This window comes from Cataglyphis hispanica, chromosome 3 (genome assembly GCF_021464435.1).
Source record: "Cataglyphis hispanica isolate Lineage 1 chromosome 3, ULB_Chis1_1.0, whole genome shotgun sequence".
Classification (NCBI taxonomy): domain Eukaryota; kingdom Metazoa; phylum Arthropoda; class Insecta; order Hymenoptera; family Formicidae; genus Cataglyphis; species Cataglyphis hispanica.
This window is the reverse complement of record NC_065956.1, coordinates 1,135,181-1,160,314: the sequence shown is the minus strand read 5'-3', so window position 1 is coordinate 1,160,314 and position 25,134 is coordinate 1,135,181. Positions and strand designations below refer to the sequence as shown.

The following is a 25,134-nucleotide window of genomic DNA, read 5'->3' as shown; positions in this document are numbered from 1 at the left end:
CCATAGTTATAATTCGATCGTCGTAATTAATCTCGCGCCGGCGGACACACGCGTAAACAGACCACGTGTTCACGCCACGGCATGATGTGCGGCTCGAAGTAATCTGTAGACGAGCACGCACTCCCGTACGCATGTTGCTCATATTCGCATACCCGCGCGCATACACACACACACACGTACGCTCGTACACACCCGTGACGGAAGAGAGTGTGCAGAGAGCGAGCCGAATGTGGGACAAACTCATACCACATTCATCCGAACCGCGCCGGATGCGTTTACTCTTTCGCACGCGAAAATCACGGACGTAAACCAACGACGTCATTTTTTATTCTTTTCGTACAACCGCGAGCTTCTTTTCCGCCTGCGTTTGCGTCTTCCTTTGCAATTCAAATATTCCGCATAAAATAAAAATATCTAGATCTCGCAGGTATCTTTTACTCGAGAGTTTGCTGGTTTTCCAACGTACGTAATTTCTTATTAATGGCATGGATTTATCCAAAGAATGTTTTATATTAAATGGATTTTTAGGGAAAAAAATGTTAACTTAATTCTTTTTTTTTCTTTGGTTTCTATTATTAGTCGTATAATTTAATTAATAATTTTATTTTTTTTTGTACGTCATAAAAATATTTTTTAAACTTTCAATTATTTTGTACAAAAAAAAATATGTATGCGACATAGAAGATATGAAAAGTAATTGTTGCAAATTCAATATTACCTGCATCTATTTAAAATTTCATTTTTGACATTCATTTTTATGTTGTCGCCAATTTTGGAACGAAGGGGGAGTGATAAATTTTGATCGACCAGCGTCGAACGACAGACAAGATTGTCCGTGCGTTCAGCGACCGAACTCGAAGAAGTCTAACGACCGAGCGAGCCGCCGGCGAAGAAACTGCCGCTGGATGAGGTGGGGGAGATGAAGGCGAACGAAGTTGCCGGTGAGAAAACGAGTTTCTGCCCGGAAAGTCTGGCTGGCTGCAGCCCCTTCGCGAAGGTGCGGTGCAACTCCTACTACCCCTTGGTACCGGTATCAACTTCCCTCCCCCTCCCCCTCGCCGCCCCGGCCCACCAGCCCTCGCCACCGACGTCGACGTCCGTGTAGTACGTGTCCGTAGACGCACGTGCACGCGCGAGCACGCTCGGTGTCGAGATGAGAGAAAACGACAGAGAAAGAGAGAAAGGAAGGAAAAGAGAAAGGGAGAATGGATGGAACACGAAAGGAGTGCGAGAGAGATCCCAGCTTTTCCTTAGCTCGCGGGTGGGGGCGGCCATTTTCCCGAGTTCTTAATATTTTCATGATGGCGGCCGGCGCTGGCGGAGCCGCTTGGAAATGGAGAGTGGGTGGCGGGTGTAGAGACGGGGGGAGGAGAGAAAATGGTGGCGCGGGGGAGGGGCGTCCGGGGGGTGGCTGGATGGGATGGGATGGGGTAGTTGGATGGAAGAGGGTGGGCAAGCGGAACGAAGTACCAGAGGCGGGCTGAGGGGGACGCGCGGGCCGAGAGGGGAGAAATTAGAAAAGGGGAGATTTAAATATCAACCCCCGAGGGGCGGACCGCGCGCTCGCTGCCTCTATCTCGCCTCATTCTTCCTTTCTCGCACCGGCACCTCTCCGGCTCGCGCTCTCTCGCTCACCACCCTCGCGCTGCCACCCTCTTACCACCCTTCGTCGTTCTTCGCTTATGCACACACACAACGAGAGCTGCGCACAGAAAGATATGTACACAGACAGACGCTCACGCACACATCTATCGATCCTAGGCCAGAGAAAAGGCGTCTTAGAGCCGTTCGACGTTGGAGAACGCCGGTAAGGCAGTGCTACGTGCTAATTGGACGGCCCCTGCCGACGCTTTTGTTCTTCGCGGACCGACGAACTTTCTTGATATAATGATAGCGAGCGTTTGTGTGTACGTACGTGCGTGCGTACGAATACGCAAGTACGAGAGCATCGTATCGTGTATGCGATCGCGCCATTGTCCCTATCGTCGAATTAATGTGGATAAATCGTCGAAGGTCGCGTTCCGCCATATTTCGGCAAATACAATTCGTCGCCGAACTGTTGACCGTCAGTTAACGCGACTGATGCGCTCAAACATGAGCGCTCAGCTTATGCGAGGATCATTTCATTTTCGGTATACGGTATAATGAACACTGAGGCCGTTGCAATTGCAATGAGCACGGCTAAAATCTACTCCAAGTCCATGCGCGCATACAGATAACTCTCTCGTTAAAGTATAAGATGTTTTTCATTTAATAAACATGGAGTTTTCTAATTAAAATCACATCTATGCGCCGCATCACGTTGCACGCTGAGCGTAACGAAAAGGTAAATGCGAAAATTAAAATTAAAAGAGGCTATTGCTAATGCAAATATAATATAATTAATCTTATTTAAGTTATAATTATAAAAAAAAATATCGCAAAAGAAATTCTCATTGATAGTTAACGTCATTAATAAATAGGTATATATTTATACACTTTAAAGATATAAAGATCAAACTTTTAACAAGTACGCAAGATAAATATCTGTGATTATGATTAATTAAATCCGAGAAAATTCTAGATATAACGATTCTCATATGACAGAAATTACGAAATAATCCGGAATAACGTCCGTCTTTGGTCTTTCGCCGAGATCGCGAAGTATAGAAGAACTTAGGAAAATCTTTGCGAGACGAAAATTTTCAAGAGTAAGATTCTCGGAGAATCTAAGGAGAAGGTTGCTGGGAATTACGGAGTGCTTTGAGAGAGGAATACAGGGCGCGCGGAGGAGGAGATGAGGAGAGAGGACAGGGGCAAGAGGACAGTGGAAAATAGAGCGAGAGAGAAAAGTGGCAGAGGGGGGGGGAGGGAAGAGGAGGGAGTTGAAGGGGTAAAGAGACGGCGAACTCGAATTCGTCCTTTGAGAGACCGACAGCAGGCGCCAGCCGGAGGAAACGGAGTAAAATGTTCTGGAAACAACGAAGTCTTTCGCTGTCCCTTCCCTGCTCTCCGCCCTCGACCCTCCCGTTATCCCGCTTTCGTAGGTAGGTAGATAGATAGTACGACTCTTCCGCTTACATCGCCATGAAACTCGCTCACCCTATATTTTCCGTATCTGGAATAAGTGCAGTCGCGCGGGGGGGAGGTGAAAGGGTTGCAAGACGGTGTTCCGCCTCCTTCTTTAATTACGTTCAGCCACCCCTCGGGCCCTACAGAAGGTTAACCCCCTTCACCCTCCGTCTTCTTAGTCAAACTCGCGCCTTTTCCTCCCACCCCTTAGTCTCTTCATAACCCGTTCAGTATATATCATTTATTTCCTCCATTCATCCGCGTCTCTTGTTTTTCAGGAAAAAAAATATTTTAATTGAATCTATAAAGAACGCTTGCCGCGCGTTCATCGCTTCACTTGTTTTTCTTTCTCCTTCTCGTCATTGGTTTCTCTTTCTCTCCTTCTGTATCACGAATCACCCTCATCCCCGCCTTCCTTCTTACGCATAACATCAACCCTTCGAATGTCGAGTCAACCCTCGACGCCCACCATTTAAGACGGCACCGATAATCCAATTATTGCCGTCGTCTTCTACTCGACGGCAGTTGGACGCATATTAAATCGATCCGATTGATTGACTTTCTCTATCGCTGTCGCTTTTACGAAAAGCCAACCGCAAGATTAAACACGATGAGCGGCGCATATACAACCATCGTCGGCACCTTTATGACGTTTCGTAGGATTTAGAACTAATCTGGAGCAGCCGGAAATTTATTTCAATTACGGGTTTACGGATATTTTCCGAGCGTGAAGGACGCGCGAGATAAGAGGCTGAATTATTATTTTCTGGCTAATTGTAAAATCGATATTTACGCGACGTAACCGGCTGTCGAGTTCAAGATGAAAATCTTAATGACTGTGCGGTGTATGGCGAAAAAAATTAGTATCCGAAAATTAAAAGGTAGAAGAACTTAATTAAAGATGAGTGCGCTCGTATAGTCGCATACAATGCTACATATTTACTATCCTCCAGTGGTCCACGAGATCTTTATATGTCGCGCGCGCGGTGCAGCATTTTGTTTGCTCTTGAAATAAACGACGGTTGATTACCCGGCTTATTCGCTCAGTGTGCTGGATTTCTCTAAGAGATGAAAAATATCACGGAATAATAAGCAAGTACAAAGAGCATGCACGTTGTGTTGGCCGTACAACTCATCAAGCAAAAATTATTAAGATTAAATCATTATTGTATTTTATACGAAAGATTGCTACAATAGATAATAGTAAAGTGCTAAAGAGAAAAAAAAATTTCACCCGTATCACAAAGAATTATACAAAAAATTTTATAATATTTCAAGAATATCACGAGAATCTTTACTAATCGCGATAAAACGTGGATAAATGATAAAACTATTATATTTTTTTTTTTGTAAATAACGAATCGTCAAGCGAGCGGGAGATACGGCTGCGGTCAGGATGAAGCGAAAAGGGGAGAAACTAGAGAGACGACAAGACGAACGGCGGCAGAGAATTGATCCTCGCGCGCGAGCGAGGATGCCGCGAATGCTGCGACAGGTGCGAGCGAGATGCGAGAGGCGTCGAGAAGAGAAGGAACGGGCAACGATAGAACCGCTCGATTGAGTCCACTGAAACAGTTTGTGTCTGCGGTCCACCGAAATTGATCCGGCAACACCGCGGCAACTGTCTCCAACACTCTCCGGCCCTGTCCCGTCCTCTCTCTCCTTGCTTCCTCTCTTTCGATCCCTCTTTCCACCGATTCCACCACTTCCATCGGCAACCACCTAACCACCACCACGGCCGCCGGTATCGTCCTTGCGCTTCCGCTCTGACCGTGCGGACACCTGTGGTACCTCGTCGAAGATCCTGACGATTACGAGCCACGAGATGATCTCCTGGGATCCTTGGGATGCCCTCGATGGGATTTCGCGATTATGGAGGGAACTAATAGCGAGTTGTTGGTAGTCGGATGAAGAAGGGAGAGGCAGAAATCTCGCATCTTCACCGATCGGATTTTATCTGAGAAACTAATCCCCTCTTCATCGTTAAAAATTTTTTTTTTTTACTTTGCATATAAATATAACTTTGATAATAATCAATACCAATTACAATTAATAATTTGACGGTTGTAAGTGCGGTAATTTCGGCATGAGTAATTAAAGTGTTAGATATAGGCAAAATAGACCAATAAATTAGCCGGAACGCATGGTGGAGTTAACGCAACAATCGCGTGTCTAATTCGTTCCTGGGAATAGTGAGAAGGAGAGATGCACGAAGTACGTTTAATCCTTTAAAATGTCAGTAACGATGATACATAACTATCATTATAATCCCACTTTTCCCAAAATATTGCATAGAGGTTTTCTTTGACCGCTACGTATCGTTACATTTCGTAACCGCTAATAATGATGGACGAGCATCAACATCTTTATGTCTGTAATGTATATAGCAATTAATGTATATAGCAAGAATATTTCTTCAGTTAAATTTAAGCCACACGACTGCTACACATTATTAATGTTAATAATCTAGGGAAGAAATCTAAATATATGCTGGTCTGATGGTTATCGCCTAAGACAAGTTTGTTTCTTCGCGACAGTTCGCTACCGGAACGCTCGTCCCGGCGAGCGCGATCTATAGAAAACTGCTGAAATATCCCAAAGGAAGGAGGCAGGGATGCGCGCGGAAGGATGGAAGAAGGGCGCCGGATAGGCGACACACACTGGTAGAGGAGGGAAGGGCGGTAAGAATAAGAAGAGGTGGAAAGACACCGTTGGAAGCGGCTCTCGTTTCCAAAAGGTCGAGCTCTCGCACGTCAGTGAGCGAGGGAAGCGGGCAAGAAAGAGTCAGAGGGAGAGAAAGAGGGAGCTCGGCGAGGCAAGACGGATAGAGGTCGTAGGACCTACCCCGGTAGATGGAGGAGACGAAAGGAGAAGCCGGAGGAGAAAGAGGAGGTCGAGGTGGAGGGTAGGAGAGAAATAAAGATGGCCGCTCCCGTTCCGGGGTCGACCCACTCACTGTTCCTCCTCGCGGTAATAAAAGGAAAAAGGGGAGAAAACTGAGGAGCAACGCTGAAGGTGGTAGGTCGGCCTGTAGGGGTGCCACGAACGAGGCGACGAACGGGGCGACAAGGGGGGACGGGAGGGTGGGGTGGCCGAGGGGATGGGTATCCGCGGGGGAAACAGTTCTTATTGATTCAGAGGAGCCACCCTCACGGAGGAGCAAGCTTGGTGGACCCGCTCCTGGACCTCTCTTCTCCTCTCTCTATCCCTTTTCTGCCCTTTCTCTCCCGGTCTCACGTCGTTTCCCTCTCTCTCTCCCTCTCTCTCTCTCTCTCTTTCTTTCGCTTTCTCGCCGCGCGAGCAAACTTGGCTTCTGCGAACAAGTGCTTCTCCACTTGCCACCCTCGACAGTTATCCATCGTATCCTTCTTTTCCCTCCTTCTCCCGTCGCTTCGCAAAGACGACTTCGAAATTCCTCCGATCAATTTGATCTTCATCTTGTGATTGCGCCAGATCGATCATCTCGCGCGTACGCAACTCATCGCGAGCCACGAGTTTCTCAACGTTACAAATTACGCGTAACGCGTCCCAGGAAAGAATATAATTAACACACGAGATTCTCGTTTATAAACCTGTCCGGTTTATCTTTCCCGAGAGAAGAGTATCCGCTTTGCGCGAGATATCACTTTTTGCTTGTATATCCGTGTCACCCTTTCCAGCGTGTTCGCGTTAACTGTGCAGAGATGCGAACGGTCAGCGGAGCCCAAGGGTCAAATTGACTCCGACTTCCTGGCTCTTGTTTCACGTAAGAGACCCACGTTTTACGCCGGAGGGAAAAGCGATTTCAACGAGTTTTTCCAGAGTGCTTGTTTACACGCTCTTAGCATGGATTCTCTGCATCCGTAGATATCTGTGCATTTTTTATATAGCTTTGCACGTTTTATTATCGCGACACGTTGCATATATATATATATATATATATATATATATAAAATAGTAATATTATAACCATTCAATTAATCTAGAACATTAAAAATGTAGCGTGCTTATTTTTTATTAGCAAAATACGATTAAAATCCTTTTTCATTTAAATTTCTCTTCAGCATATCCCACATATTCGATTCATATGTGTTATTAGATTTCTAGATAAGATTGAATATTTCATATATTATTGGATTTACATTAGATAACATTACATTGCATTATTAAATTATATTATACGTAATTCTTAATAAAATTCAAATTCTTATCGAAAGGATTTCGATGAAAGAGATATTTCTATATTGCAGACTTACAATTAAGTGCAAATGATCCCAGTTACAATATACGATTTACTTTCGGATAGAATTTTGGAGCGAGCGCGTTTCTTGACGCGAGATGCCTTGAATTTCTCCGCACAGACGCGATATCGCGAACATCCCTGGTCACCCTCGACATCGACGTCGAGGCGCTGTACCCGCCCTGGTGTGGGCGTTACGAAAGGAGAAATGCAACGTCGTAATTTTGTAGGACTTTTCCGACCTATGTAGTCGAATGCCTCTCTTTCTCTCTTCCTGCTCCCCTTTCCTCATTGCTCCTCTCTCTCTCTCTCTCTCTCTCTCTCTCTCTCTCTCTCTCTCTCTCTCTCTTTGTCGATCTCGTTCATTCGCTCGGCTCTCTGGGCAAATTGACTTTTCCTAATAAACCAACTCGCGAGGCAACTTCGGCGAAAATCATTTAAAACTTTGCCAGACTCGAATTCACCTCTCGTTTTAATGCGGAGGCCCGCAGAAACCTCGCTGTGCGTGCATCCTCGGCTCTCTTTCTCTCTCTCGACTCGTGCGAGGTTCTCGCCTCGTCGTCCACCCCGCCGTCGTTGTCGTCGTCGTTTCCTTTTGCCGCGCTCTTTCTCTCCACCCACGCTTTCTCGCATCGTTTTCTCGTTCCGCGCTATCGGCGCCTTTATATCATACGAGTTCGTCTAACCGCGAAGCGTCTCTGCTCATCGGCCGCGGGGATTGCAAACATCGGAAAAATGTGGCGAAAGACAAACTAAAGAATTTACATCGACACTAATCGTAAACTCATATTAGGAACTGAAATTAGAACGCATAATTACAACGTGTTCCGCGCACGGCATTTGTAGCAGTATGTTAATTGGAAACGTAACGTTTCTTAGACTTCCATTAAAATGCAAGATTCATCCTTCGGTTCACGACGAACGAGGCTTATTAACGGGCCGCGAAATCGATGAAGCGATATCCGAAGAATATCCTTACCACCCTGGCCGACCCTTTTTGCATTAAAATTGCATATAAACCTCACTTTAACAATATTTCATCCCCGTGAATAATTGAACGGGTACTTCGCGATGGCTGCTAAGCCGCTATAGAGTGATCCGAGTCACAGGGATGAGAGAAAGGGAAAACAAGAAGAGTAGAGAAGGAAAGATCATTCTTCGCTTTCTCCGAACGAACGCTTATCGAATTAAGCCAACGATCGCTGATAATAATTCGATTTCACACTGTAAGCGCGAGAACGTCACCCCGTAAGAATGGTCGGTCTCTCTCCCGGACGCAAAAATACTGATAAATTATTAACATCCGAATTCCTACAGCAAGAGAAATTCAACCAAATATTCTTTCGACTTATGAGAGAAATAGATTTTCTGCATGCTTAATCCCGCGGAGATTTTCGTCATATTATTCACTAATTCGACATCGTCGTCCGTTGTGTTTTTTTATAACAATCCATTTTCATTCATTACCCCACCAATCATCTAACGTCGACATTATCCAGGCCCATTTTACTCCGTAAATAAATTTACGTGTGCACATATCTGGGTGCGAACTTTACACAAGGACCTTTTAAGAGCGGCATAATTGCGAAAATAATTTAAGAATAATGAATTTAATTTAGAAACATTCTGCAGAGCATATGTATACGCGGCTCTCTAGCATTTTTCCGTTTAATAAATTGTCGTCGTCCTTCTTACTCGAACGTACGGGGGATAATTTTCTCGAGTTACGTCCGGATAATATTTTTGCGCCGTGCACGTTATGCAAACACTTCGACCGTGCCGCTACTTTTTCGACGTGTATATGCGAGAAGCTCCGGTGGTTTCTCGTCTCTCGGCTTGTTATTCCTGGTTTATGGGTTCTCACGTCGTACGGCGTGAGATGGTAGTTGTGGTGAGTTCGCACAGGATTCCGTTACTATTTATTTCATGGCGTACGCCCTGGTCGCTTCGAGAACGAGATGACTACGGCTACCGGAGCGACGCGGGTTACAAAATTCATAATGCGTCGAGCGAAGCGCGACTGCGATCCCTTTTTTCAGCAAGCTTTTTTACTTTATTTTTTTTTTTTTATTTCGCTTCCCGTTTCACTGCCATATAAATTATATACACGTTACAAAAAAAAAAAAAACTATCTAAATTTCTTAAATCTGTAAGTTATACACATTTAAATCTCATTTATTATATCACTTTCTTATCTCGCGAATGATATCTATATGTTTTCACTTCTCTTAATGTAATAAATGTATTTCGATAAATGTTACGAGATATATTACAAACAATAATTTATAGAATCACTAAATTTATTACAATTGAAAAAAAAAAGATTAATTAGTTTATAAATAATTATTATCATATACATAATAGATCCAAGTATTAAACCCAGTCGCGACAAAACAACGATGTTAGAGAGCGCCAAGCGTCCTCTCGGACTATTCATTTCATCCGTTGGGTAAAACCGTCTCGAGATAATTACGACTCGTTCCTTTCGTTCCGTATCCTCTTTTTCTCGGCGATGATACACGCGCGGGGCCGCGCGCGCGGTCTCGAAAAATTAATTATATCTCGAAAGTTAAAATCGAGTTTAGGTGGTGGGGCGCGTTTGTTTTTGCTCGGCGTTACCCCTCCCGCCCCCTCCCCTCATTCCCTTTTGCTCGCGGAACGGCAGAAATTTTAAACGAAAGTTTACTAATGAAGGCGACTTCCCGCGCACTCCTCTCCGCCGCTTTCCCGGCAGGAAGAGGAGAGAAGCAAGGGGAAGAAGAGGAGGAAAAGGAGGTGGAGGAGGAGGAGGCTGCGAAGAGGAAAATCGCACGGCGCTTTTCCGCAGCCGTTCTCCGCGCTTCATCATCAACACACACACACACACACACACACACATACACACACGCGCACAGCCCGAGACTTTCTCGAAGTTGCATCTCCTTTTTTTTTTTCACCTCAACTCACTACGCGCGAGCGAACTACCGGCCGCGAAAAATGAGATACCGCGGTCCCGACAAAAATTCACCTTTCCACGTGCCGCGATCGTAATTGCTTTAAAACAAGTTTGGCGAAATGTGTTGGCTCTCACATTCAGATTTTAAAACTGTTGAAAGCAAAGCGACTGATGTGCCGTCATTCTGGCCGTGGTATTTTTTTTTTTTCACGAGTCACATATGAAGCTTTATATTTTTATAAAAAACAAACCTTAAATTAATACTGAGAAAAAAGTTTGTCCTCTCACACTGTTCAAAATTAAATATTTATCTTCTTCTTCCGAAAGAAATTTTCCTATAAAAAAAAATGTATATTTTTCTCGATACAAAGAACTCTATACGAAAAGATCATTTGAATCGATGACTCTATTTCTCTCCAATCCAAAGAATCAGGAAACATCGGCGTTTTTCTCAAATCGGAAAATATGATCTTCGCATTTTCTTCAGTTGAAGTATATCAATATCATCAACATCGTCATAGGTATGAAGAGATTGATTAAAAATCAAGTCGGAGAGACGGAAAATACATACGCCGTTTATCGTGTCGGCGATCAAAGACCTCAACGGAGACTCTTTCTCCTTTCTGTACCGGGTGTCCTGTTTTTCAGAGATCGATAAGGGAGTTCTTCGAAGCGTATAGAGAGACCGGTGCCAAGGGACGAGGCATAATAGAAAGAGATCCCTCCATTTTGCCAGCCATCTTTCGCGCAGGACCGACTAACCCACCCCCCGACTACAAGTCTTTCTCTTGCGTCTCCCCCGCACGCCCGACCGCCCCGCTCGCCCGCCCTTTGCCGAAACAAACCACCCTCAGGTTTTCTCGCCGGGGGTAAAAGCTGCGGAGAAAGGGCTACGACGAGAGCACCGGAGAAGAGGGTTCCTACCGAAAGTAAGGGCTTAAAAATTGCCCCGTACTCCGCGCCCGCCTTCGCCCATCCATTCCGTAGAAAGGGTGCCATTCCGAGCAACCCCCAAAAATCATTAAAACCATCCCTCGCCAAGGACTCCTCTCGAGTGCGCGGAGCCGTCGGACGGAGGGGGCGAAAGGGAACCCTCCGAAACGATTCTCGAGGAAATTCTTTCGACGGGGAAGCAGCTGGCGTCAGCGAATTTTCGCGCCAGCCGCCGCGCCGCTTTCTTTAGGATCGCGTAATGACCTCGTGTCTCTCCCTTAATGCCTGTAATTGTATCCCCTTCATTCGCATCGCGTTCGACAAATTCGTTTCTTGCAAAACGTGGCGTACGAGGTCTAAGAAAACCCGGCCGTAACATGCCAATCGAGAAGTAATAGCGGCGAGACGAGTGTTATTCGCGCACGACAATTGCACGAGTTTGCTTCCTTCGCGGGATTCGCGCCACACGGGGGTGGAACCATCTCCCGAAGCAATTTATCGTAATTTCAGTACTTTCCTAGCTCTTGTAATATAGAAAGATGGTGGAATGACCATGGCTGGCACGCGATGGGGTTGCTCCCCGTTGTCTCTCCGATGAATGCTACAAAGTTACCACCCTCCGCGTCGCCGGTAGAAAATTGTCGAGCTGTTTCTATCGTGACTTATTTAGGATGGGAGCGACGCCACGTGATATTCCGCGACAGAGTGACGACGGAGGCGGAACTGTGTGCGGGAAGACAGTCGCCAGCGGCGACGAGATGGCCGGCGGCCGGAAGGACACCGGAAGTCGAAACTGAAAAATCCGAGGAACTAGGTGAAAAAAATCACGATTCATCGGAGAGAGGGGACCAGATGTCGCGTCATGTGCACGCATGCACGCCCGCCGCCTTTCGTTCGCATGCACGCTCGTAACGCGCGTGCCGCCAGAAAAAGGATCCTACCACCCGGTACACCGTCGCCCCGTGGCCTCATTACGATGATAATCGGAAAGTCTCGCAAGTAATCAGACTGTAATTTCAACGATGTCTACGGACACCATAAATTACAGCAGATTGCAGCACGCACGTACGATTTTACAAATGTAACGGCTCGATTGTCTCATAATTCAGCTTTCTCCGCCTCGTATAAAAATTTTGCTCGATACAAAAATTTATGGATCCCACCACCGTATTTTATTATATTATATTTCAAAGTGTTTGATAATCTTTTATAAAATATTTTATAAAAAAAAAAATCTGTAACTTTATTATCTTTGGATGCATCGCGTATTCAAGAAGCGAAATTAACGAATGAAGGAAAGCCATGTGTAATGGTACTCGGTCGCGAAAGCGTAGAATCTTCATTTTGTCTAAAGAAAGCGACTTCCAGCCGTTCGGGAGGTGCCGCGAGCGATTTTCCCGGCGAGCGATATAAATTCGTCTAATCTAAATCGAGGTAGCTTCAATTTCGGATCTCCTTCCGGCCGTGCCCCCTCGCCGCGCACCCGCCTAACCGCGCTCGGCAATCCTTTGCTCTGGTATAACCCACCTCCCTTATATTCCACCCTCCTCCTCCACCACCACCACCACCTCCACCTCGTCCTTCTTCATCCACCCACCATCGCCTCGTGTGCTCGCAAGTCCTGTTATTCCAGGATTCCTTAGTTGCCTAAGACGCCTTCGCCGACCGCAGAGTAAAGTATGAAGCCATACTTCACCCGCGGGGACTACGTTCTCCCTCCCCCCCCCTTCTTCATCCCCCCCCTCCTCCTCCTCCTCCTCCTCTTCGCCGCCCGGCGGCGTCTAATGAAACTTTGAAAAATCACCGGAATTAACCGAATTTGAATTACACCGAGCTCCTTGGAACGTAGGAGCCCCGGGGAAAGTGAGAGAATCGCGCGAGGGTGCACGGATGGAGATCGAGGGGTCAGGAAGAAACTCCGAGAACCCTTTTTGTCTCTGTCGCGAGCTTCCACTAAACTTTGGCCTCCTTCGCAGCTTCCTTCTGCATCTCGAAGCACAAGCGATAGTTCGAGCGAGAGAAATGCTCGGATAATTATCTGGCATTTTCCTTCATGTAAATAGCATTTCTTTCTCTCTCATATATATATATATTTTCAATTATGAAATTCTACGACGTTCTCCTCTTTCCAAAATTTTCGCGATATAAAATTTCTTCCAATAATCGTGTATTCCAACACACGGACATTAAATTAAATATCTTTGCTGCAAGCACCAATTTTCTACGAGTTTCGCAACAATATTCTGAGCAAATTGCACTGCGCGGAGGACACACGTGGAAAAGGGGAACTTTCTCCATGGGTTCGCGAAATGAAAAATTCGAACAAGCCGTACTCTTCGCAACGTGACCGATCGTCGCGAAAAATCGCGAATAACTGTGACCAATGTCCAATGAGAACTGACCGACTGGTCGAAAAAGTGACCGCCACTGCGGTCCCCCCTCAACCCGCTCTTCTTTTTGGATCCAGTCGGCTGAGCGGCCACCCTACGAGCGCATGGCGCGGTACGGAAGGAAGGAAGGAAGGCCGAAGGAGCGAATAAAGGTGGAAACTGGACAAACCAGTTTACCGTTTTCGAAATTAGGCTCTCCCGGCCAACGGGACCACGGCTGTCCAATGTCCAGCGTGTCCAGGGGTGCAGAGGTCGACACACACGCATCGACGTCAGGACGTTCGTGAATGCCCCAATGCTCGCAATGCCGTTGTCAAACCGCTCCATGCTACTGATTCTTTTCTATTGTTGCGACGAAATAAAAGACGGGAGGACTGGTAGGACCCCGTGAACGTGAGTGCGCAATCATCGCGATCGAGAGTGCGAATGCGACAGAGCAACGTTAAGCGTCAGAGTTCGACGTATTGTACTTTGAAAGTAACACAATTAGCGCGATAAAAAAATATATCTCAATGTATGTTAAATTGGAGGAGTTTGGGCGCTCCGCGAATCTTTCGCCGTTAAACGGAATCGCTTGCGCGATTGCGCGTGGAACGTCGACTGTTATCCCGGATTTGAGAAAATCGTGTAATTGAGGAATCTCTGTTTAATATAAAACGAAATTTGTGATAACTGTAATTCAGGAAAGTTTTATTTGATTACTCGCTCGCTCGGTAATTGCAGCAAATTTAGATTTTTCATCCGCCATTCCGCTGTACCATCGGAACATTTTATCTGAGATCCTTCTCAGTATCTATTCAAAGATGTAAATATAGAACATGTTTTATTTTAGAAATCATCTGCATCTGAGTTTTAATTTCAAACGCTATTTATCTCTTCCTAATTTTGATTTTTAAGCAAGACGAACGATTAGGTAAAATACGTGTAAAGTTAACCATGGAAAGTCAATGAACAATAAAATATCTATAGCTGTAGCTTTGAAATGAAATGTATATCCAAATGAGCCACCATTCAATTCAATCATCGCAACAATAATCGGACTAATTTCTCTCGATATTCCAAATCCGCAATTTTCGCGCACTTTTACGGTGTCTGACAGACAGGTGGAATGAAGCGGCGACGGTGTCAGCCGGATTTCGAAGAACGTCGCGCGACACGCGCGAAGAAGGATTACGAAAGACGAACAGGGAGAGAGACGCGGATGCGAAGGGGAGGAGGGAGAGGTGCACGTGGGTGGAAGGTGGCGGAGAACTGCGGCGGTATCGTGGCAGCGGTGACGGAGGCCGGAGGTGGCGGTGTGTGGCGAGGCAAAAAGGGGGCCGCAGCATCCAGGAGAGAAAGAGCCCCGGGGCCGGGGCTCGTAAACACGGCGACAGAGTCTCTTGTTTTCTTATCTACGGCAGGCAACAATGGGCCCCCAAGAAACAAAAGACGAAAGACGGGCTATTTATTTCGGTCCATTGTTCCCGCGGCGTAGCGCCGTCGTAGCGCGGCGCCGAGCTTGCGGAGGCTGAGCCTGAGAGGCTGAAGAGGACCGGCGCGGGGACGTTCGGGGAATGAAGAAGAAGAAGAAGAAGAAGACGACGACGACAAGGCTCGAGAGAAGACTGCATAGAGAACCACACGCTATAAACGGCTAAACGCTATGAATCGCACGGCGTGTCCTCTCCTACACCTGGGCTGTACATTACCTTTCGCCGGAGCCGAGGGTCTATCGTGCCTTTCGCGGCAGATAACGAGCTTACGAGCTTTAATGTGACGGTGAAATACTTACAGCTGACGCCGTAAGTATCGCCGATGCGCGTTGTAATTATAGCGCATACGTCGTGTAAAATTAACAAATCGTATTTACAGAAATTATATGGCCAGACCGTCGCTTTGAAGAATCCCGTCGCGTCGAGAGCTTTTAATTAGCGTCGGGCTTGTTTCGATACTTGGATGCAACATTCGGTCCAGTATTCGCGATCCGAGTATAGTATCAATAAACGGCCGTGTATACAATGTAGAAATTATAAAATGTAATTATATTTCAAATATATATAAAAATATATAGAAATAAATTAATTTCTTTGCAAGAGAAAACAGATTTATAAAAATTATAAGTATAAATGAATACATCAAATCAGCGAGACAATTGATCTTTTTATCAGAATCATGCGGATCGGTCTCTCAGATGTTAGACGAACAGGGACTAAATATCAAGCGTCGCAATATCGCTCGGCAGCAAATTAATTAAAATTTTCGCAGTCACTGCCGAGATAGCTGGGCGGCGAGGGGCCAATTTTCCGGCAAGAAAATTCTGATTCTAATTTCATGCAAATGGCCGTCGCTGCCGCTGGCGGGGTACGGTAACTCGACTGCGCCGGTAGCTGAGAGAACGGTGACACGAAGGGGGGTTGCACGAAGGCATGGCGCGGTGGTGCACGGAGGGTTGCGTGATAAAGGTGGGGGCGCGAGGGTGGCCCCCGAAGCCGGCGACTCGAAACTCCGCTCCGAGGGTGGGCCAAGGGGGAGAGGGAGTAAGAAGAGCGACAAAACAATGGAACGAAATTTAAATTATGCTCCCCGCAAAATGGCGATCGTATGCAAAGCGATGCTTATCCAACGGGGGAGAAAAGGGGGCGGGCGCCGACTCCGCAGACGCCGCCAGACGCAGGAGCCATCGGCTTCTTCTTCACCGCGGCCAAATTACTTCTCTTCTTTCCCCCCGCTCCTCCCTCTCCCTCCCCCTTTTTACTCTTTCTTTTTCTTCCGCTGTCGGCCCCTTCGGTCGAATCTCGTTCTTTGCGATTGCGTTTTTTTCTTACGCACCTTGCGTATCGTTTTGCCTCCTCCACCTGTCGGCCTACTTTTGAAGATGTTCGTCTCATTCGCCTTCTTCCCTTCGTTCTCACGATTTATCTCCGCGTTGTATAATTGCACGTTCAGTGTACGGTCGCCGTAATTTGAGATGATTAATTGCGCGACTCGCAATGTCATCTCGCAAATGGCACTCGCGCTACGACGGATAAATCGTCATAATCGGCATAATCGAGGCGTTCCCCTTTTTACGTGTTCCTTAAATAGAGATGGAGCAAGCCGCGAGAACGATACTCTTGTCCCGGGTGGTTTTCTCTCGACGCGCGAGAGGGTAGCGTCGACAGGGCGATAGGATGGGTGAAGGTGGAAACGGGCGGGGTGGAGGGCGAAGAGCGGCGGGGGGGAGGGGGAGACGGGAGGATGGATTCATTTATCTTTCTCGTAGATCTAGCTTATATTTCACCGCCCCCCGAGGCAGATACTAAGACGAATGGTCTCTCGAGCAGATCTTACAAAACATCACCCCCATCCACCTCGCCCCTCTCCGCCGTCTCCCGCCGCCGCCTCCCGCTGCCGTCGTCGTCGCCGCCGCTATCCCCGAGCCCCGCGCGACTTGCCGTCGAATGCAAATGTAAAACACTGAAGAGGCGAGCTAACCTTCTCAACGTCTTGTCAGACGTGAAATCGCGCGCATTAGTTCGGGGACACGACAAAAAGCGGCGGGCATCGCGGCCGAATATCAAGATTAATGACGAGGCGGAACGTTAATCCGTTATGTTTGTAAATAACGAGGCAAATTATAAGTCGTAAAGTTTATTTCGAAATTTCACTTAATGTTTTTACGATTTGAGAGCGATTTTATTCGACGATTTGATTAGTCATGGCAAGTATGGCACAAAAATATGTAAGTCACGATAAAGAAAATATAAACAAGCGTCATAGCAGATTTGATAAAACTGCAACGCGCCGAAAACTACCGAGCAACGAGGGATTTTATAAAGCTTTATATATATATATATATATATATATATATATATATATATATATATATATATAGATTGGGATGACGTTCGAATTACTTGCAACCAAGTTTATTTCACTCATTCGTTGCTCTCGAATAAAAGCCATTAATTACCGAACTTTCCGCTCTCATATATATTACTCATAAAATCAACCACTCGTATTATGCGGTGAATATCCGGCCGAATATTTACCCATGTACATTTCGATTTAGAAATGTGATAAGCTCAGTTAATTACAAGTGAAGCAGGCTGTATCTCTAAAAATCAGAGATTGAAAATATTCACATTGCATTGATGCAATAAAATATTATTTCCGACTATTATATTCTTCCTGTCACGTAAAGAAATCACATTTCTATTTCTAATACGAGAATCTGCAGTTGCCGAAATCACATCATTTCCGTAAATATTATTAAAAATGTATTCGTTGGATCAATCGTATAAAGTAAAGAATGTTTTGAACGTGACGGAGGATTCACAAAACGCATTTACGTTGCCGCAAATCGTGCCGCGGAATTAAGAAGCAGCGAGCGGCGATGCAAAAAGAGGAGAAGAAGGGGGGGATTAAGAATGACCCAAACTGGGGTGGCCAGGAAGTGACCACCTGGACACACGTTCGTTTGACCGGTCAAACGGGTTCGCGATAAAAATTCTCCGGAAAAATTGCAGCCGTACCGCGCGCATTCGAAAAACCGGTTCCCATAATACCGAAACGGGGGTTCGCTGACCGTTGGTCGACCCTGAAGGGTTGCCCGCGGCGAGGGTTGCGTAAGAAAGGGTCAGGTCACGATAAATAATCGCAAGTTGCCGGCCAAGAACCGGAAGCTTTCCCACGAATGTCTTTGTCGAGCTTCTTCGATCGATTCAAAGATACGCCGATGTATAATACAATTACAGTCTAATTATAATTATAATTATAATTAATTTCTCCTAAAAAGAGATAAGAAATTACGACAGTAGTCCCTATACATATCTATTAAGAATTATTTTCCCAAGAATTTGTCTTTTAAATTAAGCACATCTATTTGCGAGCGAATCGAGATAAAGAGACGCAGCGGAGAGAAAGGATGGGTCTAGCTAGTTCAAATTGGTAACTCTAGAAGATCAAGATGAAAAACGAGCCGAACGCCCCTTAGCCCTCCCTCGCCGTGGTCCTTCGATCCCCACCATCGTCGCCGCCGGTTGGTACCTCGACAGAGCCGTGCACGGCCTGAAACGCCACTGCCACCCTCTTTGAAACAGCCCTCGCGAGGCTACGCTCCTGTTTTAATATTAATGGAAAGGCTGATGGGAAACCTGAAAGGAAGGAAATTGAAGGAAAATAAAAGGAGCGGCGTCCCGACGCGCGCCACTGAAAGCTTAGGCGTCGCGCGTCCATTGGATATTCCTTCGGGTATCCTTTCACACCGGCCAAGATTGCCGCGTGGATTGCGGAATAACGTTGCCGCTTCAATTCTCTCACTATGAGCCTGTCAAATATTTTGGCATCCTCTCAGAGAGCAAAATAGAAAGAAAAATATATCCTTTCACGCGACGGAGCTTTCCCTCGTAGTCGAACAAAAAAACAACGAGACATTTTCGTTGGAAGATTACTAAACGATCAATTTGTATAATTGTTTGATAAATATATATGTATATATAGTTGCAAATATATAATTATATATATTTAAAAAGAAAGATGTAAAAAAATGTAAAAAAAAAAAAAAATAAATAGGCGATATATATGTGCGTTTTAGCAGATAACTTTAACAAAGTACAATGTTGACTGATTGCGCAGAACCAAGCTGACGCACGGATGAGCGATGATTTTATGTTCCATTCCGTCATTCGTGTTTTCGTTTCATTTGGCCGGGAAAGGTGTCGACGGTGTTTTCTCTCGAGCGGGAAGATGTGTTTTCGCGAATTCGGGTGCAGTATTTGTTCGCGGGTTATGCTCGTCATACGCGAATGGGAGCGAGCGCGCGCTATTGAAGAGACCGGCATGATATGGCAAGGGATGCTACGTTGCCATAGCAACTGAATGTGATTGATAACGGAGTATATAATTAATTTTAAACGCACCGAACTAAATGAGGTTCGATCTAGGGAAGTGATCGAGGTCTCTGCCGAATCGAGCACGACAAACCGCTCGTTACGCTTTCGGGGCTTCAAACGCAATTCGCAAATGTTATTTCATTCGGGCGAATAAGAACGAAGGAAGAAAATACGCCATGTTTCGTAAGATTTAAGAATTTAAAATTCAATCCATAATCTCTAATATTACTCATAGCTTTTAAATTATGGATACAATTTTGCTAGAAAGGCTTTTTTACTTACGCTATTAATTTGCTATTTATAACTATTTATAGCGATACTAAAAATAATAATCATTCATTAAATATAAAACTTAATTGTCATAAGAATAAAACAAAGAAAGCTTTCATTTTCCTTTCTTTACTTATTTCTTCAAGTTCAGCAAACGAGTGGATGCATGTCGCTATCCATGCATGACGGAAAACTAAATGACATTAATTCGTTTAAAAAAAAAAAAAAGAAAAACCAAAAAAATGTTTCCGCGTACCTAGGAACCAACGATGGTGATCGACACACTTTTTGGGCGGCCGGATTACCCTCATAAAGGATTCGCATTGCCGGCACAAGCCCTATGTAATGGTATCGTGGCAGCTAGGAGCCACAGGACCATGCGCGGACCATGTCGGATCATATACGAGGTTTCATGCGGACGGTTTGAGAAAACACACGGAAGGCGGAAGGACCCACGGCTCGTCTCCAGAAGCGGCTTTCGTCCTTTTATCTCGAACTGCGGGGCCGCTCTCTAGCGCCGGGCAAGCCGGGCGTCTTGGAGCGGGCGTCTCCTGGACGACGCCTCGGATCAATACCGACGCCCAGCGTCTCATTGGCCCCTTCTCTTAGGTGCCGTGGAAAATCGCCCCGGAGATGACGGCCAGGAAGAGGCAAGAGGGCGGCGGAAGAGAAGGAGGCGCGGGTGGTCCGAGAGGATGAGAGACAGCCAAGCGGACCTTCCTTCCTTCCTTCCTTCATTCTTCCACAACCTCCGGCCATTCTTTCAAGCCTTTTTGGCCTTTCAGTTTTCTCATTTTCATCGTTGTTAATTCTTCCAAAATCTTGTCGGAGTAATCGTCGCGCGATTTCTTTGCGCTCACGAGTATCGACATCAACGCGAGTCTACTTTTATTACATCGGATTATTATATCGGATAATATATGGCCAGCATTTTAGAATGAATAAGTAAATTTATCATTCCATCAAATTCCATTTTTGTTCATTTTTTATCTTGCAATTAGTGTGAACAAGCTTCAAGAAATGTGTCAACAATATTCATTTATATTTCAGCTCTGATCATATTTTTATTCAACATGTATTAATTAAATGTAAATAAAAACATATATATTTTTTCGTCATTTTTCAAACATTTCTCTCAGTGTATTATTTAAACAATTTGAATGTCCATCTAATTTATTTTATATTTTACAAATGACGAAAATAAGATGGATGTGCTAAGAGTTTAATGGAATGTGGTTTATCGATGCTCCGATCTTTTTTTTTCTATCAGTGTTACCCGTGGCAGTTACAAATGTTGGCGTGTTGCGCCGGAAAGTTTTGCATAAATTCCCAATAATAGAGAGTTTATTTCATGCTTTACTCCGCCACGGAGTCTGGCCATTCTTTACCACCCTCTCTATCCTACCTATCTTCCTGCCTGCGAGTCTGTTTCAGAAACATCTACAATGGCGACAAACGCTTACATCACAGGCGAGGAAAATGGTTCGATATGCTGGGATATAAATTCCTTATTATAAAGAATACATTTTCGAGGCTGCGTCTTAAACATTCGTAATTGAAAGGTTTCTCATTGTCGTATTAAGTCGTCTTTTTGAACGCATGCAACTTGATATTGTTTATAGCAATTGTTGTTATTCTATTATTTTTTGTAGAATGCAATAAACAATATCATGTGCAATCGTTATTATTCTACTTTCCTTCAAATCTGATTGCCGTTCAAATATCAAGTATGTAAGCTTTATAAAGTAATTTACATAAGCTGCACCTGATCAAAATAGTACAGCTGTTTTTGATTGACAAGTTTCAAAAAATTTTCTTTTGTAAAAAATAATTAAAAAGAATATAAAAGATCATTTACCGTCATTAATTTAAATTTTTTTTTAAAATAAGCACATGAATATTAATTTTATCAATGGGAACATTTCAACAATCAATCTCTTATTTCTACAATTAATTATGTAATCGCCGATTCTGGTAAATTGATTCGTATGAAAAAAGAGATATATAAATTAAAAACTGAAAGAAATGTGTTTTTTAAGAGAATACGGCGGAGAATCTCTCAGCTTTGAAAGGATAAATCAGACACTACATTTATTTTTCATAAGATCAAGGAATGACGTTCGACGAAAACTTTGGCAGCATACCCGGAGAAACGTGCCAAACTGACCACGTGTCTACATTCCGAGGTGTGAGGTGATCTCGGAAAGCCGAGTCGTCGCAAACTTTCGTGGCTATCAGTAGGATCGTCCCAATGGAAGGATCAGGACGGGGTTTGTACGCGTGCCAAAGTGATTTTTTGCGCTCTGGACCCTCTTCTTTTTTACCAGCCGACCATCTTCCCACATTGCCAATCCTCTCTTCCGCCAGTTTGTTCTCTTTCCTTTTTATCCTTCGTCTAAACCTTCGCAACTCTTTTTCTCTCCTTGACCTTTCCGCCCACCCCCCCTCCCACCCCTCTCATTCTCTCACTCTCTCTCTCTCTCTTTCTATTCCTCTTTGCATCTCTCTGCCTCACTCCTTGTCACTTCGTATCTACGTACGGAGGATACGGCACGCGGCACGAGACACATTATTAGCTTAATAACTCCGGGGGACCTTTTTTAATCCGGCCACCGTTCCAGGAGAAGCTGCCTCCGCGGAAGACTTTAATTAAAAAATAAACAAACGAGAGCCGCCCGGTAAACGTGCGAGAGATTTAAAGAGCCCTGCGGGTGGGTGGTCCTGGGACATTTGCATTTCGATTTTCGGTCGAGTTCTCGACCCAGAAGCTTGCCACTCGCGAGTCTGTAACTGTCGATTATTCTAAACAATTACTCGAAATGCAAAGATCTTTTTATCTAATAAAGTTTGTGTAGCTCGATAAAAAAAAAGAAAAAGTAAATTAATTATTAGTCGATTCATCATTTCACCGTCATCGAACGAACATTGTCATCCGATAATAGCTATCGGATAAAATAGTAGCGACATAAATAAAAAATTCGACCGAAGCGCGCGCTTCGTATTTACGTTCTGCCGATAAGCTGACAGTCACGGGCAAAAATCTCTATCGCTTAACTTTTCAGCACACACAAATAATTAAACGGCTAACGAGATTTCACGGACGGAGACGTGCGGTTCGCGCCGCGCGGCCGTTCAACGTTGATCATGAAATTCGACAAACATTTGCGACTCGCAGTTTGCATTTTATTTCGAAATCGACGTCGATTATCCAGGCATATAATTATCGCTTAACAAATCTGTTGACACAGGTTTGTATGGTGTGTCCTTTTTTAAGCTAACCGCTAATAAATCAAATTAGCGAGAAAATAAATATTTCAAGTCATTAAGCGATCATTTTATCATCACATAATTTATCAACTAAGTAGTAAATAAATATGACAACACTTTGTAGCAACAACATACGACTTTCATCGAACCATCTGACTACTGAAAAGGCGCAAACAACTGTATTTTAGCATCCGTAATAATAATGGAGATATGTGTGTGTGTGTGTATATATAAATGACAACGTGAAAATATAGCTTCATACATAAATATTAATATAATATTTTAATACACAAATGACAATCTTCATCTCGTTACGCAGGTAATTTTTCATCGCCACGTAAATGTAATCTAAACATTTGTTATATTACTTCCTCATAACGTATAGCAGTGGTGTTTCATGAAAAGGTCGCATCTCTGATATATTTTAACATTGTTTATAATATTCTTAATAATGTACCTTTTAATGGATCAATTGATCAATCTTCGTAAGAAGAGTTGATTCAAAGACGAAAACACAAAAGGTACACATCAATTTCATACTGAATGTGAGATTCCTGTTTGCGAGACCGCATTTCCGGCAGGCTCCACCGAAACGTAGACTTTACCTGCAGATTACAGACGACCAATCGCGGCCTAGCTGGCGAAAACCCGTAAGGTGTCCGGCCGCTTATTTTTCCTCAGAAGGGTGAGATACCAGAGTGGGGATAAGTCGCGGGGGTGGGAAGGTGTATGGGATGGCCAGCCTTGGGCGAAAGAGGGGAAAAGACGGGAAAGTGGGGTAAAATAGGCCGCCGAGTGGGGACGAGGAGGGCGACACTTAGATAGTAAATCGCAGAGAAGGGGCAAAACTGAAGGATGGAGGGTGAAGGGGGTAAAACAGGGGGTAGGCGCACTGATAGGCGTCCGAGCGACAGAGTCTACACTTCGTTAACCCATTGCAATGTTATTTAATTTGCAGAGTACACGGCGGCGAGACTCTCTGCCTCGGGTAATTTCAACGAGAGTTTTCAACGAACCAAATGGACGTCAAAACAACGGCGCTACCGTCTTTACATTGACGCACGCTTTATATTTTGAACGAGGCCGAACTTCGAATCCTTGAATACGTCACTTGAAAACAAGAGCAACGAGATAGAAAATTGATTAAACGTCATGACCGACAAAGAGAGAAAGAAAGAGAGAGAGAGAGAGAGAGAGAGAGGGAGTGGGCAATTTTGTTATTACACAATTTTTTTATTACATAATATCACTAAACTCTATTATACCTCTCCTCTTTATCTCAATAAAAACATCGCGTTACTCCCGTATTAAAAACATATGCACTATGCAAAACCGCACTTTGTTTCGAGAGCTAATGCGACACGCTCTGAAAAAAGAGCCTATCCTCCCTTCGACTAAGCAGCACCCTGCTCGTTTTTTTCGAGCCAGGTGAATAAAAATCGATAACCAAACAAAAAAAAAAACGCAACCTGCTAGGGAAAACCATTGCGACCCTCGTGTACCCTTTTTTTTCCCCCTGCTAACGAACCCCTAATCATGACACCCTTAAGAGACTTTTTTTTAGGATACCTTTTTACAATCGTGCACTTTGTCGGGGTCGTGAGTAAGAGACGCAGAGCCATCGAAATTCGAGATAAAAAGTGCTCACCCTCGACATTGCATTGGTGATGATGACAGGTTGTGTTTATATTTATATGCCGTATACACGCGCGCGCGCGCGATACCAGACGATGATGATTTATCTGCGCGAATGCACACGCTCTACTGCAACGTTAGGTAAATATGAGAACTCACCGTTTGCCTGATGACTGATGACAGTAAAAACTCGTTCGCAGCGCAAATCCCAGTTGCATTGTTGTGCAAAATCCGGACGCTATACCCGGCGCAACGACGTGGGTTTCATACGGACTTAACGTCATACAAAATTCTGTAAAATTAATGGGATTGTCAATTTATTGGTGAATTTCACATTTTGCAAATCGTCAGAATAATGTTTTTATTTATATTACATATTAAACGATAAAACTAGCTAAAACTAACTTATAACCTAGTCATTGCATTATCCAAATTTAGCCATAATACAGCTGATTATGCAACTTGCATTAAATATAGAGAAAAATTAAAATAATCAACATATTCTTTATTAGAATAATGGTGAAATAATTTCTTCTCTTAACCACATGTTATACTAAATGTGTTAACAATAATACGACG

At 44.5% G+C, this 25,134-nt stretch overlaps 1 long non-coding RNA gene across 1 annotated transcript in view; it reads right to left on the bottom strand.

The window, feature by feature from the left end:
• Positions 1-25,134, bottom strand: part of LOC126848514 (uncharacterized) — a 212,389-nt gene that overhangs the window by 54,855 nt on the left and 132,400 nt on the right. The window contains exon 4 of the long non-coding RNA XR_007687266.1: positions 24,715-24,847. This is a non-coding gene — a long non-coding RNA (uncharacterized LOC126848514). The remainder of the gene's footprint in view (positions 1-24,714; positions 24,848-25,134) is intronic.